General features: G+C 41.2%; 1 long non-coding RNA gene across 1 annotated transcript in view; it reads right to left on the bottom strand.

Annotated features, from left to right (window-relative positions):
- LOC130266632 (uncharacterized) overlaps positions 1–3,122 on the bottom strand; it is a 30,631-nt gene extending 27,509 nt beyond the window's left edge. Inside the window, exon 1 of the long non-coding RNA XR_008842930.1 lies at positions 3,042–3,122. This is a non-coding gene — a long non-coding RNA (uncharacterized LOC130266632). The remainder of the gene's footprint in view (positions 1–3,041) is intronic.
- Positions 3,123–16,234: the final 13,112 nt, after the last annotated feature.

Here is a 16,234-nt window from a genome sequence, read left to right as displayed (position 1 = left end):
TGCATTTTACTTTTGCTACTTGGAACTTAGGATTGAGCTGTCTTAGACTTACACCATGAACCTTCCTAGGCCATGGTAAGAAAACCCACACTAAGACTCCCACCCATTAGTGAGGAAAAAACTTATGGATGCCAGTGACTTCTATTGAAAACTATACCAGTCCCTATGGCATAGTGATTCATGATACTGCATTGTTCATAGCACCTAAAATAAAGGAAAATCTGTATTCTCCAAAATAAACACTGCAGAAGTGCAATATTAGAGAAGTTTATAAGATTCCAAGTAGTTAATAATAAACAGGACAAAAAAACATGTCTGTATGCTGGCAGAACACCACCTCATGAATCATGCACCTACTGTGAGCAAATATTTGTTGGACAGCTTCACTGGGTTTTTTTGATGTGTCATACTGCATTCATAGGATGACATCTGAGAAGAGAGGATGAGCAATGAAAGAATAAATGTTTTGGGTTATAGTAATAGCCATTTTTAAACCTTTGGCTAGCTCTTCTCCAAGGCCTTCCAGTAGTATTCCTAGTACTCCAGTGCAGTACTCTGTCCACTATTATTCCTAGATACAGAAAGTACCAGTCCCATCCACAAAGACACCCAAAAAATAAGAGAATTATTCCAAAGCAGAATAACTATGCATCCCAATGAACTGGTAATTTAAACTCATTATGTAGGAATTGACAAGTGCACAGTAATCTCAACATGTGGCAGAAAATTTTGTGGCTAGTATCAACCTCATTAATTGTCTTCCTAGACAATTTAGTGATCTTGTGATCAGCACAGGAGAGGCACGAGCATTGTCAGATTAAAGACTTGAGGCAACCTTCTGACTGTTGGCCAAAATCTCCCCCTCCTCCTTCCCTCCCTGTAGCATTCAAAGTATTCTAACTCTGCAATGAGGGGATGTGATCTCAGAGAGACCTGGCAGAATGGAACAGCCATCTCAGAAGATGGACACATCAGGTCTCCTAAATACTTTCACCCCCTCCATTCCATGCTACTATTGGCAACAAAATGCTACAGAAGACATATGAATTTTTAATTAAAATAAAATAAAATTTAAAATACAATCTATGTTTAAATATTTGATGAAAGCAATAAAACATTAAAAAACTTTTAATACAATGATGCTGCAAATATTATCTCAACACAGTCTGAAAAGGTTAGAAATACTATAACAAAATCAGAAGCAAAAGAAATCTTTCACTTAACGTGATGGCTGAAACAGAAATTATGGTTATAACAACTGGGGAAGGCTACTACAGATAGAGCCTGAGGAGACACTGCACACCCAACACTAGGAAAGGATCTTTCTCTCAGGATTCTTCCTGGCCCTTCCTGACTGTGCTTCTCTCCAAATACAGCATCAGCTGGCTGTGAAGCCAGTGAACAGGCACAGTATTGCAGGGAAATAAAGACAGCACACAGCTCTATTAGAGCACATTCTGAGCAGGAGTTATTTTATCCTTGAGATGGAGCAAGGAAATAGTTCCTCCAGCAGCTGAGAAAATCACAACTTCTGCAGGAGGAGCTCCAGTTAAGACACAGGCTATGAAGTCCCTACTGGTGCTGTGGACTCTGTGCCTTCCAGGATGAGGTACCAGGACATTGAAGTACCCAGGGGAAAGGCACTTTGAGCACTGTGATCTGAATCTCCTGACCACACATTCTGCTAAACCCTCACTGAAAGCACAGAGAGAAGGAAAGCCAAACTCATTCTGTGTTACAGCTCTTCCTAAAGGATGTGGGGAAGTGGAAACATTCTTTCCACAGACACTGCCGAACAAAAAAGAGGCACAGCCACTAGAGGACTGCACAAAGGTTGGCTCCATCTGGAAGGATGTCCTCATGTATGTCCACAAGCAGATGAAGAACTCAAGGAATGAAGAACAAAGGACACCTAGGAGGGATTGCAGACAGGCAATAAACAACAGCTAGCAGCACAGCTGCAAAGATCAATACAACTGTGCTGAATGCACACATGCATCTGGAGATAATGCAGACTGGACATTTTAGCAGTTAATACAGTTCCCATATGATCCTACATGGAATACTACAGTCAGCTGAGCATCAGATTACCAGAACCAGATGATGAAAACTAGTGCAGTTTCTGAGCCAAGCAATGCTTTGTAATAGATTACTATTTAATTTTCTGTATAAACATATTTATAACACATCTAAGAGGTCTCAGAGAAAGGACTGTAAATAGCAGCCTGGTAGTATTTGCAATGTAAACACCAAGAATGAAGGGAGCAAATTACAGCTCTAGGCAGAGAAAAGTAATGCATCTACAGAGAAAAAAATCTATTGAACAAAAAGTATCAGGCTTTGGGAAAATGTCTTTAAAAAGTGAGAGAACTTCCATTGTATGGAAACTAGCAGAAGACTTAATAACTTATTTCAAAAATAAGCTTTTAGAATCTACCCTGTACTAGTTTTCCAACTGTTGATTGGAATGACATGAAACCTAAAGAAATTATGGACACTCACAAACATATTCAAGAGAGTAATGAGGAACATGTCTGCAATTTTCTGTGTGGACTCCTTTGAGGGTCTGCCTGCCAGAAGAGTGCAGAGACACTGAATTCATGGCAAGATGTGGGGCTAACTCAAGGGCTCCAAAACAAAGCCTCATTAAAAAGTTATTCTGCAGTTTCTTCAGGCAATAACAGCACTTCCCAGCTTTAGAATTTAATTTTTTTTAAAGTTTTGAATTAAAAATTTTCATTGTTTTGCATCGTGTGGGTAAGAGTTTCTCCAAGGTCTGTTTCTTTTCCTGTCCTAGGTGGATACAGCCTAAAGAAACACAGTGAGTCCCACAGAGATGTCAAAAGCAGGCAGTAGAAATCAGTCATGAAGTCCTTGCCTTAGCACATCAGCTGACTGACTGTACCTGAAGAACTGATTGACCCAGCACACAGATTTGTAGATTCTGTATCAAAATTTAACTGTTGCTACAAAACATGTTGCATTATTCACTTCATCCTCTGCAAGGACATGTTTCTGCAAAGGCAAAGAGATGCATTTACCTCTGGTTCATCTTCAAGACTCTACTGTTTGCAGCAATTGCTGCTTGTCTGCAGACTTCTCTAATCACTGAGCAGAGAATTCTCCTAATTGCTGAGAGCTTTTGGTTTCCCAAAATAGTTGACCTTCTTCCTTTTTGAAGAAAAAGCTTTCCTCTGCCTTTCTGCCTGCCTCCCCACCCCCTTCCTGCTGGCAGACATGAGAAGAGAACTGTGTTTGTTTTCATGGTAAATGGGAGGCCGGAGCAGTGACAAGGCTGATCTCACAGTTTCCAGCTGTAATATTTGACTTCTTTACATATGCAGAACTCAGAAACTAAACTAGTCCAGTAAGAGCAAAATGCAAAAAAAAAAAGGTTCTCAGCTAAAAAAAAAAAAAAAAAAAAAAAAAATTAAAAAAATAAAACCCTGAAAGGTTTGACTGGCAGCAGCATGGTTCTTGACATGAAAGCAAATACTCCAGCTAAGACACAAGGATTATTTGGGCCAAAACTGCTGAATTGCAGCTGAGCCTCTACTTCCACAAATAGGCATATGTCAGCTTTTCAAGTGTTGAAGATCCCTAGTAAAACTAGGCAGAATTTGGCATTTTTAGATCACCTGAAACTGTCCTGGTAGGGCTCAGGGAAATAATTTCAAGTTCCACTTAGAGGAGGAAAAAAATTACTATTATTATAAACTTTCCTTACCTCCCACTAACAGAGACAACCACGTATCAGTCATCATGACAATGCTGGTCTGCTGCTTTTAAGTTTGTTCAATTTTAATGTACAATATTCTTGTATTTAATAGTAGTGATATTAAGGATTTACATTGGTCACCTTCAACATTAAACTTAGTTTTCCTTTTCATTGACAAGAAGAATGATAGAAAAACATCTGAACGGAAATTTAAACTAGATAAGCAGGGTTTTCAAAATAAAAAGGTAATTTTTTTAAGTAATATTTTTATGAACCCTAAGATCTGATCTTCTGGAAAAACTCAAAATTTCACCAAATATGTAAGAGCTGAAGTCTGAGGAAGAAAGGAATGAAATAAATTAATCACTTGAGTGTTTTTGAAAAGATTGTTCAGAATATTTGGATAATAAGCATCCAAAGGTGAAAATCTGACACTGTACTCCTAGCCCTAGCATTAACTTCATCATCTTTCCAGTATTTATTAACACTAAGTTCACTGCAGAAGGATTAATATATTTATTTTTTATTTTATTTCAATGAAAATGCTTCTCTCATGCACAGACTTTCAAACTGAGATTCACCAAGCAGCACACTCTTCTGGGAGACTTTGAAATCCTTTCTTTTGCTCTCAGCCCAGCAGCTGGGAGCCCAGCTATCCTGTGGCCCCAGGAAGTTAAGAGCAAGCCTGCAGACTCACCTGCAGAGACCTGGAAGCCCTGAGACCTCCTGGCTCTAAGGGAGGCTGTGTTACAGACTTGCAGACCATTACAAGGGGTTCCTTAAAGAGAGATTCCTCAGCAAGCCTTTTTCACCTCTATTGGCAGATCAAAGCTGACCCTTTGTCATACATATTCCTTCATTCTGGTCAGCTTCATAACAGAAGATGTTTTGTTGGGAAAGGCTCTGGACAGTTCTATGCAGTTCTTACCTTTGAAAGAACTTTTGGTTTTGTGGCAAGATCAGTGACATGGAAAAGACTTGCACACAGCACGGTAATTAGAGTGGTGAGCCCTACTGTTACTCTGCAAGTTACCAGGCAATCCTGACTTTTGTTCTTATTTTCTAGAGACCACCTGGACAGAGTTGGTGTGTGATCCAGGACCTGTGATGAGAAGGTTAAAAGCAGATATTAAGAGCTAGAACACCTCTGCAGACCTGGGGCCTGGGTATTTCCAGCCTTGCACTGCCTTCTCTGCACTTCAAGTCCGTGGGAACAATTCTCATCCTTCCTTGGTATAGATGCTTGCAAATGAAATGATGGTAGCAAACACATTTCTTTTGAATCACAGAGACCTTATCTCAATTTGAATTTGAAAAAACTTGGGAAGTACTAATTACTCCAGCTGGTTCATTCCAGGACATGCAAAGAGAAGAGAAAAGCTCTTCAGCTCTTGTTGCAAAAGAGCAAAGCAGACCCCAAGCAGAAGCAGAGGTATGAGGTAAGCTCCTGGATGTGCCTTTGCCAGACATTACAGTGCTCTCTCTCTCTCAACAGCCCCATTCTGACACCACAAAGTGGGGCAGCTTGAGGTGACCCTGGGTTAGGCCAACTGCAGGCAGCTTCTCCATAGCTGCACACCAGCTGGGAGCTGTTCTTACACAGCCACATCCACCCTGCCCTCCTCAAGGCAAGCCATAGGAGGCCATTGCCAAAGGCTCCCATTCCTCCATGCCCTGCCAGCAGCAATTGCTTTGGGTCAGCACAGCCCTCAATTAACTCCTTGCTCATCTAGAGAAGCAGCATGGAGACAATCTAGGAAGAACCATGTGCCTCAAACACTGACCAAACACATTATTAATTTTCATTAATGTGTGCTTGCTCTGTAAAAATGTTTCTCCAGCATGATATGTGTATCAAATTACTTCCACACTAAGCTTCTACTTATAGATTTTTTTTATATTTATAGTGTGAATTGGTAAATTATTTACTCAGTCCCAAAACACTGCTATCTTTCTAAGTATGCATTTGGCTGTCTTTTTGGATGCTTCCAGTTTGTTATCTTTAAATAAAATTATTGAACTGCAGAGTTCATTTTGGTAAAGTTACTCTGCAGCATGTTATTCCATACATGGGATTTCATGGAGATGATAAAAAGGAGAAAAATCAGTTTATTTTGCTCACACTCCATCCATCCCATTTTGTCCATATCTAAAAGTACTAAGATTTTCTAGAGTAAGAGGTTTCATAGCTAACCTTTTCCTTATCCCTCTCTGGCCCCAGTCCTCTATCAAAACACAATCTCCCACACTGACAGAAAGAGCCCTTATGAATACAAATGCCTGTGGACAACTTTTTATTTGTCAGCTGTATAGCATTATGGGCTTATTATCCAAGAAAGAGTTTTCCTTTCCTCAAATTGGAATTAAAGTGCATTAGAAAACCAAGAAAAATGTTGTTATTGCACATCACACTGGGTCAGGCAGCTTTAGAAAATCCCCAAAGTAAAGGGGAAAACCATTTGCTTTTTTCCTGTACCATCAGTATCATCTGACCAACTGCTAATTGTACTGCTGAAGTTTTAAAGACCTCTATTCAGGTAAGTGCTGGCCAAAAAAAAAAACAAAAAAAAAACCCTCTCATTCATCAAAGCACAAGTACTTTCAAGAGTAGCCTAGTAACACAGAAAAGACTTGAAAATCCTCAAAGTCCAGCCACCTATGGAGTGATCATGTGAAAAAATGTCAAAGAATCACTTTTGTAAATGCTTAAGACAACTGCTACTGAGTGGTAAATACAAAATACTGTTTAATTGCAATTTTCAAAAATTCTTCCTGCTTTCAGTCATTATATGTCTGTCCCTCTGATAGAAATGGGAATTCTTTCAGTTTTCAAGCCTGTGCTCTCCTTTCATTGCAATGAGGACCTAATTCAGAGCTTTAAACTGTGTTCTGCAATGCATAATTAATCTGGCTTCATAGAGACCTGGACAAAAGACCCCATTCAATCTTCAGCTCCTTCCCCCTGAGATATTGTTATTTCTAAAAACTCCTGCCAGCTGGGCTGGAGGGAAATCTCAGCACTGTGGGAGAATGAACAAACTACAGGCCTCCAAGGGATTTGAAGTAACTATCTGACTAAATTGGATTAGAAAGTAAGGAAGGGGAGGGGAAGGAGGGCTTATTCTGTAGTCTACAAAAGCTCATAAAAAATTCTTAGAAGATTTTCATATGGTGAAGGGGAGAGAAATATGCAAGTTTTTTATAACAAAACTGAGAAAGAATTTTAAAACATGCGTGAGCCAATACACTTGGGGATATTTGAAGGGATTACTGCTGGTATTATTTCAGGAAAACTGTTGTGTCTGCCTTGGAGCTTTGAAATGGCATTTCTATGCAAAATCTGGGCTGCCCTGCAATCCAAAATAGTCATACTTTCCTTCCAGGTATTTGATACATATCCTGTTTGAACCTATAATGTAACCTAACCATAAGTTGCTTTAAGTTTCCTCCAAAGCACATTGCAATTAAAAGCCTCTGCCTAGAAGGATTTCAAAGGGCTATGGAAAAACAAATTCAGTCTTGTTTAGAGAGTCAGCACCCTGCTTTTGTTCCCCCCAAGCTCACTCTCCAAAGTGTGTCAGTGACTCTGCCCAGATCACTTGGTCACCTCTCACACTTCTCACAATATTTTTAGCAGGCACATACTCAGGAATATTGCCCCATTTACCAGCAGACCTTTTGGAAGACAAGGTGGAAAAATCTCACAGCCCTGCTGGGAGAGGGGGTGCCTGGAGGAAAAGATGCTTTGAGTCTCTGTCTCCTCTGGCAGGGACTGGCTGCCTGCAGGCTCTCTGCTCCTGCAGCACTAATGCTGTGAAGTTATGTGGCTTTAGCCAGCACAAAACTTGGCTCACTACCTCCAGAAATATTTTCAGAAGTCGGATCTTCTCGCCACCCTAACCAGCACTCCCCGTACGAAAACGGGCAGCCCTTACTCCAAACAGCAGTGACTTCTCCACAGTCAAACCAACAAAATTATTCCCTAAAAGCTGATCTATTTAGAACTCACATGTTGTTATAGAGTAAAAGCTGTGGTACTTTTCAGAGGTCTGGCATGCACTGAAGAGATTAGCATGCACAATGAAAAATGCACCCTGCTGGATGAGGCATCTGTGTAAAGATGGGTGCACAAAAATTACTACACATCAGAGCAATCCTAATCAGTTCTAACCAAAACCAAACATTTGTGTTTTTTCATTATCATCATTTGCTATTTCTAGACCTATTGTCACAGAATAATTTTCTATGATCTCCTCTGTTCTGGGGAGGAAGTGCAGGGAGGAAAGAGGGGAGCAGGATTAAATAAATTTTTTGAAAAAGATAAAACAAGATTCAGCAAAATCTTTCAAAACAGTGGAGGCTTTTTTTTTAAGGGTGTCACTTCATAAAGAAACACTTGTATGTAACTTAGCAACAGCAACAACAAAAGGACTGGTAGCTCATATTCCAGACAAACAGAGAAATGTTTAAAACATTAAATGGTTATATAAAATCCATACAGCTCCTTTCCAGTTTCTTTAATTCCTGGGGTGCAGGAAAAGCAAGACAACATCACTACTTTTCCTTTTCCCAGCCAACATAATGAGCCACTTTGGGTAGTGTGAAACTGTTATCACAAGTTGTTGGATGTCGTCAAATCCATATCGAGGCATTGCATCAAAAATCCTTAGTCACAGCATTAATCTTACAACTCTGAATAACACTGTGGCATTTCTTGAAAGGGACAATGAAAGGTTTCACATCTGTGAAAGAGAAAGCCTGGTGGAGGCAAAAACAAAAAAACAAAAAGCAAAACGAAACGTGTCATTCAGCAGTGCTAACACAAAAGTAAAATTTCTACCTAAATCAGCCCTGACTTTTCCCAACTGACAAAAAATCTCAGGGTCTCAAAACTGGCAGTGAAGACTGCAAGGAGCAAAGGACAGACAGTCCCAGCCAGGGCAGAAAAAGTCAGTGTTAAATCCCATCCCCACACTCTGGACTCTGCACTGCCCTGCTCTGAGAATCTGCTGGCAGATTCTCCACAGGGCTTACCCACCACGGTCAGGACCTTTCCTAGCAATGCACAAGCAGCCCACCTCACTCCCACACTGACCCATCTTCTCCAGGCCACCCATGGAGCTGGCACTGCATGGGGAGCCTGCAGAAATTCTGAAGTGCACCCAGGAAGGAGCAGAGCCAGAGCAACCTTTACGGGTGTGCAGGCAAAACCCAAATCTGCGGCTTCAGTGAAAAAAAATAACTTGTTCTCCCTGCAAGGATGACAGAAGTTTGGCAGCAACACTGGGCAGGTGATGGAAGGAGAAAGAGAGGAGTCTGGCAAGGCTGCAGATTTCTGCAAAGGGGCTGAGGCTTGCTCCTCCTGCAAGAAAGGGAAAAGGGTGTGGCTGGAGAGGAAAGCAGAAGAGACTGGGATTTGCTATTCCTCCTCCTGTGTTCAAGGTGGGGAGGGCATAGAGCAGAGCTTGTCTGCCTCCTGAGGAAGAAGGTCCTTGCCCCCAGCCGCACCACTTCACAGAGGGGTGGGGCATGGGTCAAGGCTTTCATTCATACTGCTCCAAGAGTATTTCTTCCTTAGAGAAGGAGACCAAGGGTGAAAAGAAGCAGGATTTCAGAATCCTGCATCTTGCAGAAAGGCTCAAAGAGGAACCTGAAAGTTTTGGACAAGATGTCTTCATCCCCATGCATTTGTGCAATCCTAGGAAGCCAAACAGACACCCTGCTGCTCCCAGACTCAGGTGATGCTCAGCCCAGCCCCTGCCTCACCCTGCATCTGCCAGCTGCCCCACTCTGCAGCTGCTCCCTGACCTGCTCCACTCACACACTCACACTCATCTGTGGATAAATACTCCAGCCAGCAGCTGAAGCAGAGCAGCCAAATAACACCACAGCAATCTGACTCACTTTGAACAAGGCAAGCCCAGCCCAGCCCCGAGGGGCCAGCAGTGCTGCAGGCACAGTGCTGGTCCCTGCACCCCCCTCTGCCCCCACAGCCCTGGCACGCTGCTCTTTCACCCACCACAAACACAAGGGGAAGTTTTAACTCGGTTTTGTTAACTCTGCATCAGCTGCCACATTGAAATCCAAAAAAAAAAACTTTTAAAATGAGACAAGTTGATATCAAAAGAGGAAGCAGGGCTCTTCGGCAGTAATTTTGTCTGCCATGGGGGACTTCAGCTCTGCTCCTCAAAATCTACTGTCTGCCTCATGTCACAAAAATAGGTCATTAACTTCCTTTCTCTTAGTGCTTACTCCATGTTTTAAAAGTGTACTCAAACAACTCAGAAATTATTTAGTTCCTTCTTTCCCTCCACCCCTCTTCTTCCAAACCTTGGGCTTTAATTGACAGTAATCTCCAGTACAAACTGAGAAAACAACTCAAAAGGGCCTGAGACCAAGAAAAGTTGGGGAGAGGAAGGCCAAATTCTCCCATCACTTACTCTGATATCACCTTGAGTTAAAAAAAATATATAAATTTGACTGTTGCATCCTCAAAAGAAGGCAGCAGTCTGTCTTCTGTATGTATTCCAGATCTAAACAGCCAAGGAATTTCCACAGAGGGACAGCCACAATGTGATGAACAGGCACAGAAATACCCCAGAGCACACTTGGTTAAAATCCCATGTCCATCTTTAGGAGCACAGTACTGAGCATGCAGTCTGTGTAACCCCTCTTGTTTTCATCTCTCATAATTTACAAAGTGCAGTGACCCACCTATACCAGCTTATCCTAAGCTCCCTGTTAAATGTCATCCTTCAAAAGTTTGGATCTAGTAAAGGCAGATACTTAGTGTCATCCAAAAGGTTTAAATTAGGCATCACAACTTCAAAATGCTGCTTAAATGGAATACAAAAGTGAAAAAAAAAATGTTTCTCATTCAGCTATAATGATTAGTTATAATGATTAGATTAGGAAATAACTCAGGATAGAAATTTCTAACTTTAATGTTCAACAGATCCTGCTGAAATATGCAATATATAGAGCCATGCATTTTAAGCATTAAAAAAAATACAGTTCTTTAGAAAACAAACCAAGAAGACAGTGGTGTAAATGTAACGCTGGCTCAAATTTTTGGGCAAAAGCATTCTTAAAAGTTGTCAGTTTTACAAGTGTCCAGTATTATAGTAAGAGCAATTAAATCCAGAAGAAATATTTTGGCTTGTCAGCTCTAATAAGGGGACATTTCAGAGACTCTCAGGAGAGCAGAGATCCAAGCCCAGTCTCAGACAAATCATGCTCAGGCCAGAAGATTTCCATTTGCTTGGATCTATTAGCTTAGGGAGAACAATCTGTTGTGTTCCCAGTCTAGGATGTCCCATGCAACTTTTGCTGCAGAAAACCAAAGTGAAATAAAAACTCTATTATCAAAAATGTGGATAATAAACCCTTCAAAAACTTTATAGGCAGCATTTTAAATGAAAGAAGGAGAAGAGGTGGGTCCAAAGGCAAACTAATCTGTTTGATCAAACATTGCAAAATATTATCAACATCCAAATTCCTTTTTATCCCAGGACATGTTCTTCAGATTGCATAAGGGCATTACATATCCCTATATTTCAGCGTTCACTGACGGTTCACAGCCCTGAAATGCAGCATGGACCTCTTCTGCTTATGCTGTAAAAATACTCTGTGGTCTTGCTTAATAACAGTTGTGGAGAGCACAAAAATAGTCGGGGGAAGAGCTGGGAGCAGGATGTACTGTCTCCTGGCGTGGTGCTCGGTACACGTTCGCCAAAGTGCAGCTCGGGAGCTGATGGGCCGTGACACAAACACACACGTGTGCTCTCCCTCCTACCCAGGTGGTATTTTTGTTTCCAGCCTCCCTCTCCCTGGGCTGCAGGGAAGTTTGAGGGAGCCAGTGAGATGCTTAGGAGCTGGCAGGCTCTGGCCTCAATTCTACCCACTGACCACAAAGCTTAGGTTGAAGTCTTTGCTAACGAGATGTCATTGTAGATGGGGGACATGAGACTGGGAGCATGGGATGAAGGCAAGCCTTGGCTCCTCTGACATGCTGAATCTAAGCCAGACCTGCCAGCAATAATGCTCTGTGAGCCCTGTGGGCCAGGTCCCAGGGCTTTGGTCAGCAGACATCCCCTGCCCTACTGCCACCCAAGCACCCTGCAGTCACCACAACAGCCTTAGTGATCAAAAACCTTAGTCTTAGTGGTTCAAAGACCACCCCTGTTAAAACAGCCTTGTGTGGGCTGCTCGATGCACCAAACTCTGAATGAACCCATGGTTTAATGACTGCAGGCATCAACCTTTCCCCAGGAAATTCATGGCACCTACAACACCTAAAACACTCAAAGAGAAGTTGTAATGCAAGTGGTGCCATTGTGTATTAATCCAGAGACATAGAAACTGACTAAATGGCAAATTTTAAAATAGCTTTTTTAAATTTTGGTTCATCCAGATAATGGGCTTTATTTCAAAAACCAGTGCTAAAGGCATGCATGCTCCCCATTCCTTCACTAAATCAGAGAAGAAGTACTAGTACCATAAGACACCCCACCAAAACAGAACAGAACCTATTTTGTCCTCTGGAACTATGAAACCAAAGCATGAGACTCCAGGACCTACTTCACAGATGCCATACTCATGTAACTCACACTGAAAAAGAACTGAAGAGAAAAAAATCTACTAGTAGAATTATTGTTTTAAGATTTAAAAAAAAAAAAAAAAAAAAAAGGAACAAAACCCAGAAAAAGGAAAAATAATGGGATGGGAGAGAAAGAAAAATGTCCAAGATTCTGAAGATTACTGGGATCAGAAATTTGGATAATGAATGACATTTTAAAATGAAAAGCCATCTACATGATATTTTGTGTGCCCTGGTAGATTTAATTCCCTTTTCAAGCATCCTTAAAAAGTGTATTAGGAAATGGAGGTTAGATCAAAGTTGGCATGGGAAGAAACAAGAAAACAAAACAAAATCAACCACTCATCTGCTATTGAAACTTTTAATCTAAACCTTCTTCTGGTTTAAAAATAGAAACTATGCATAAGACAATGCGTGCTTTAATCAGAATGCAAGGAACAAGCCAATAATTAAAAGTTCAAAATAAAGGTTTAAACTCAAACATAGTTTTGCAACTACAGTTACAGCCAGATTACAAAATTCCTTTCACACAATGCACATAGCACCCTTTGAGACTTAATGACATTCTGCAGCTGGGGTAGTATGAATCTGAGTTCTTTCTGTTCTGACTTATTTACTTCTGCAAGAAAATTCCCCATGGCAACTGGCCAAAGGGGCTTGTCTCCTTAGTGTGTGAAATGTGAGCAGATACAAACTTGACACCATATTTCATCCCCTTGCCTTCCCTCGTGTCTGCATTCCTAACTGTAAATTAAGGGGTGGCACTGACTGTTCTGGGGTAGCAGGAAGCAGTTTATTCAGAAAGATAGGAAGTGACAAAGGAGGGGAAAAAAAACAAAACAATCATATTGCAATGCTTCAAGGCAGTTTCTGAAACTATAGTGAGATTCTTCTCACTCATAACCAGGGCAAGCTGAAATTGTGCAACAGCTGATTCTCTTCTAAAAATGTGACAGTTTTTCCATTTACTGACCTTTTAGACATGCATTTATCTCTGCATCTAAACAGAAATCAGTAGAAATTTGTCAATACTTGATAAGACACATCTGTACTTGCTGCAGCACCCCTCTCAATTACAGTCTCTTTTCAGGAATGCAAGCTGGGTTTTTCCTGTGTGGAGGGTCCACTAAAACACAGAATGCTTCTGCAGCACAGTCTGCCAAAGCTGATTATGAAAGAGGCAATTTGGAGCTTCAAGCTGGACTTTAGAAAACAAGAGGCACCTGGGAAATGATGTGCAACTCTGAGAGACTAAATACACTCTGGCAAAACCAAAATTCCCCTAAGGACCTCAGTCAGCCAAGGGTGAAACCGTGACCTTGGACACATGTTTACCCTTCTTGGAGCTGATATGCATAATACATCTGCTATTTCAGCTAAGGGATACCATCATCCTGGTTTTCCCTCCAATTCCTGACTGTACAGCTATGTTTAGCAGTGATACCAGTAAAACTTACTTAAGAGACATTTAGTAAAAGGGTTCATTTTCTGAGAAAGCCTGAAAGAATCTCAAAGCACTGCTATCAACTTCTAAACACTCTCTAAAATGTACTGTAGTAATGGGTCTATGTCTAGCTGTTGTGTCCTACACACTAAAGATTTTCAGGCTGCAGGCTGCCCTGGAGAGAATCATGTGATTCCTTCTGGCATATGGAGACACACATCCAATTCTATTTGTAGCCCCCAAAATTGTCAGCACTATGGGTGTGACAATATTTGAGTTCATTTCACTTGAAATGAGGATTTCTTAATAGAAGTTTCAAGGAACAAGACCAAAACCAAAATTCTGACAGTTCAACCATGTTTTGCTGGTTGCTATTCTAATTTTAGAAACAAACAAGACCAAAAACTTTTGCTCAGTCCTGTGTGCTGTCTGTGGGCCACAGAGGACCAGCCACTGGTGTCAAGAGCAGTTCCCAAGTAGCTGTGCTCTCACCTCTGTTCCCCACAGGAGCTGGGATTTGTTCAGACTGGCTACACTGAAGGAAGAGGCATTCCAGGGCAAGGGAGGCTGAGCCAGGTGAGTACAACCTGCATACACTTATCCCAACCTGCACAGCACTCCCCATGCTAGCCCAAGCAAGTGAGAATAGATTAATCTGTGCAAAAATTATGCTAAAAACACTATCAGTGTAATTAACTCTACTCAGAATGTTTGAGTAGTTTAGCGATTTAATTCTCATTTAAAGAAATGAGGTTGGAAGTTATGAAGAAAAACCCAGGAAGCAGTTACCAACAGAAGGAATAAACAGGCCACATTCTGAAGATTTTCCTCTGCCTGTGCTAAGGCCTGCTGCACAAAGTCTCCCATTAACATCTGTGTAAGAGCTACTGGATCTGTGAGATGGAGCAATCAAACACAAATGTGATTAAAGCCTGCTTGGCCAGGGTTTATAACAGAAACAGAAATGCAAATGTCAAAGAGTGAATGGCAAATTAGAGCTCCCAGATTATTTTTATTGTTTTAGTAGTTCTCTGCAAAACACAAAAACAAGTGATGTAAGCATTTTAAGAGGCTCAAACTGTAAATTCCTCTGGTATTGCCAGAGAAGTGTTAGATACAGTCCCTTCTGCTTCTAGGAGAATATTCCTGAAGCAACTGCTCACTACTGAGAAGAAAAGTTAGCTATCAGCTAACAAATGAAAGGAAGAGAGAGAAAAGCCAGTTCAGAAAAGCAAGAAAGCTTTAAGTGCAGTTTCATCCCTGAGAGGGAATGGAAGGCAGGTGAAGGAGAGGGTTTGTACAAAATCACCCAAAATAGGTGACAAGGAGGAAGGGGAGGGGGAAAATGATTTTGTCTTTTCTCAGGGAAGCAGAGCAGCAATGCCAAGATTTGAGATCCTGGGAACAAAATGAAAGAGGACATATAGTCTAGGGTATTTGTAGTTCTACCCTGCCCTACACAGCAGTATGGCAAAAGTCATCAGACATTGTTTTGGGTTGCCATCAGTGCTGTAAGGGTGGGACACAAGATTTGGTTATTCTAAGGGAAGAGAAAGGACTGCTGCATTACTTCTTCAGCTGTGTACACTCCTGCCATGAAAGAACCTGTGTATCTTCAGAACTGCAAAACTATATAACTGCTGTTGTCTGTGACACATTTCCAAACCAGACCCTCCTGCTTCCTTGGCTGTGAGGAAAGAGAGAGATGCTTCACACTTTTAAGGAGGTCTTTACTGGCTAACAATGACCCAATTCTGCTCCTTTACAATAGCAAAAGGGTCAGAAGAGAGTAAAAAGTATTAGCTGGGAGGCAGGGGGAGAACAGCAGAGGGATACATGCTCAGAGAAGTCCTGCATCTCTTGAAGGACCAGCACAGCACATCTGTTCAGAAAAGGACAGGCTTATAGGAATCTACATGTTCTCATAAGCTGCAATAAGAAAAGAACATTTTGCAAGAAATAAGGAGAAAAAAAAAAAAAAAAAAATAAAAGAAAGAATTAGGGATAGACAAATTGTTCATCAGCTCTAAAACAAGAATTTGGCAATGCTAAGTCAGCTGTTTCATATCATTTCAAAATAGATGGGTTTGGGTTACTTTCCTCTTTTCAAAGGTTTTTTTCCCCCTCCACAGCACCATTACTCAAGTTCACATAAGAGGTCAAAACAACTAACAAATGGAAAAAATCACCAACATTAGCTGAGGTACAAAAGGCAATCACTCTAGTAGAACATGATTTTATTAAAGGGACCTGCTTTATACAAACTGTAAGACAGCACAGGCTGGCACTACTACATTTCTGTCAGGAGGGCCACTTTGAGTCACTGTACCCCAAGATCTGTTCCAGCTACTCTGAAGCTCAGGCTCTGTGGAGCCTGAGTCTGTAGAGCTGGGATAAGCCAGATACTTTTAAATGCTTTTGAGAAAACAGATCAGTAGTCAAATTTTTCAAAACAGCTTTCATATTTTAAAGA

This window comes from Oenanthe melanoleuca, unplaced genomic scaffold (assembly GCF_029582105.1).
Source record: "Oenanthe melanoleuca isolate GR-GAL-2019-014 unplaced genomic scaffold, OMel1.0 S112, whole genome shotgun sequence".
NCBI lineage: Eukaryota > Metazoa > Chordata > Aves > Passeriformes > Muscicapidae > Oenanthe > Oenanthe melanoleuca.
Note: the sequence above shows the minus strand (reverse complement) of the source record. Positions and strands in the feature narration are given on the sequence as shown.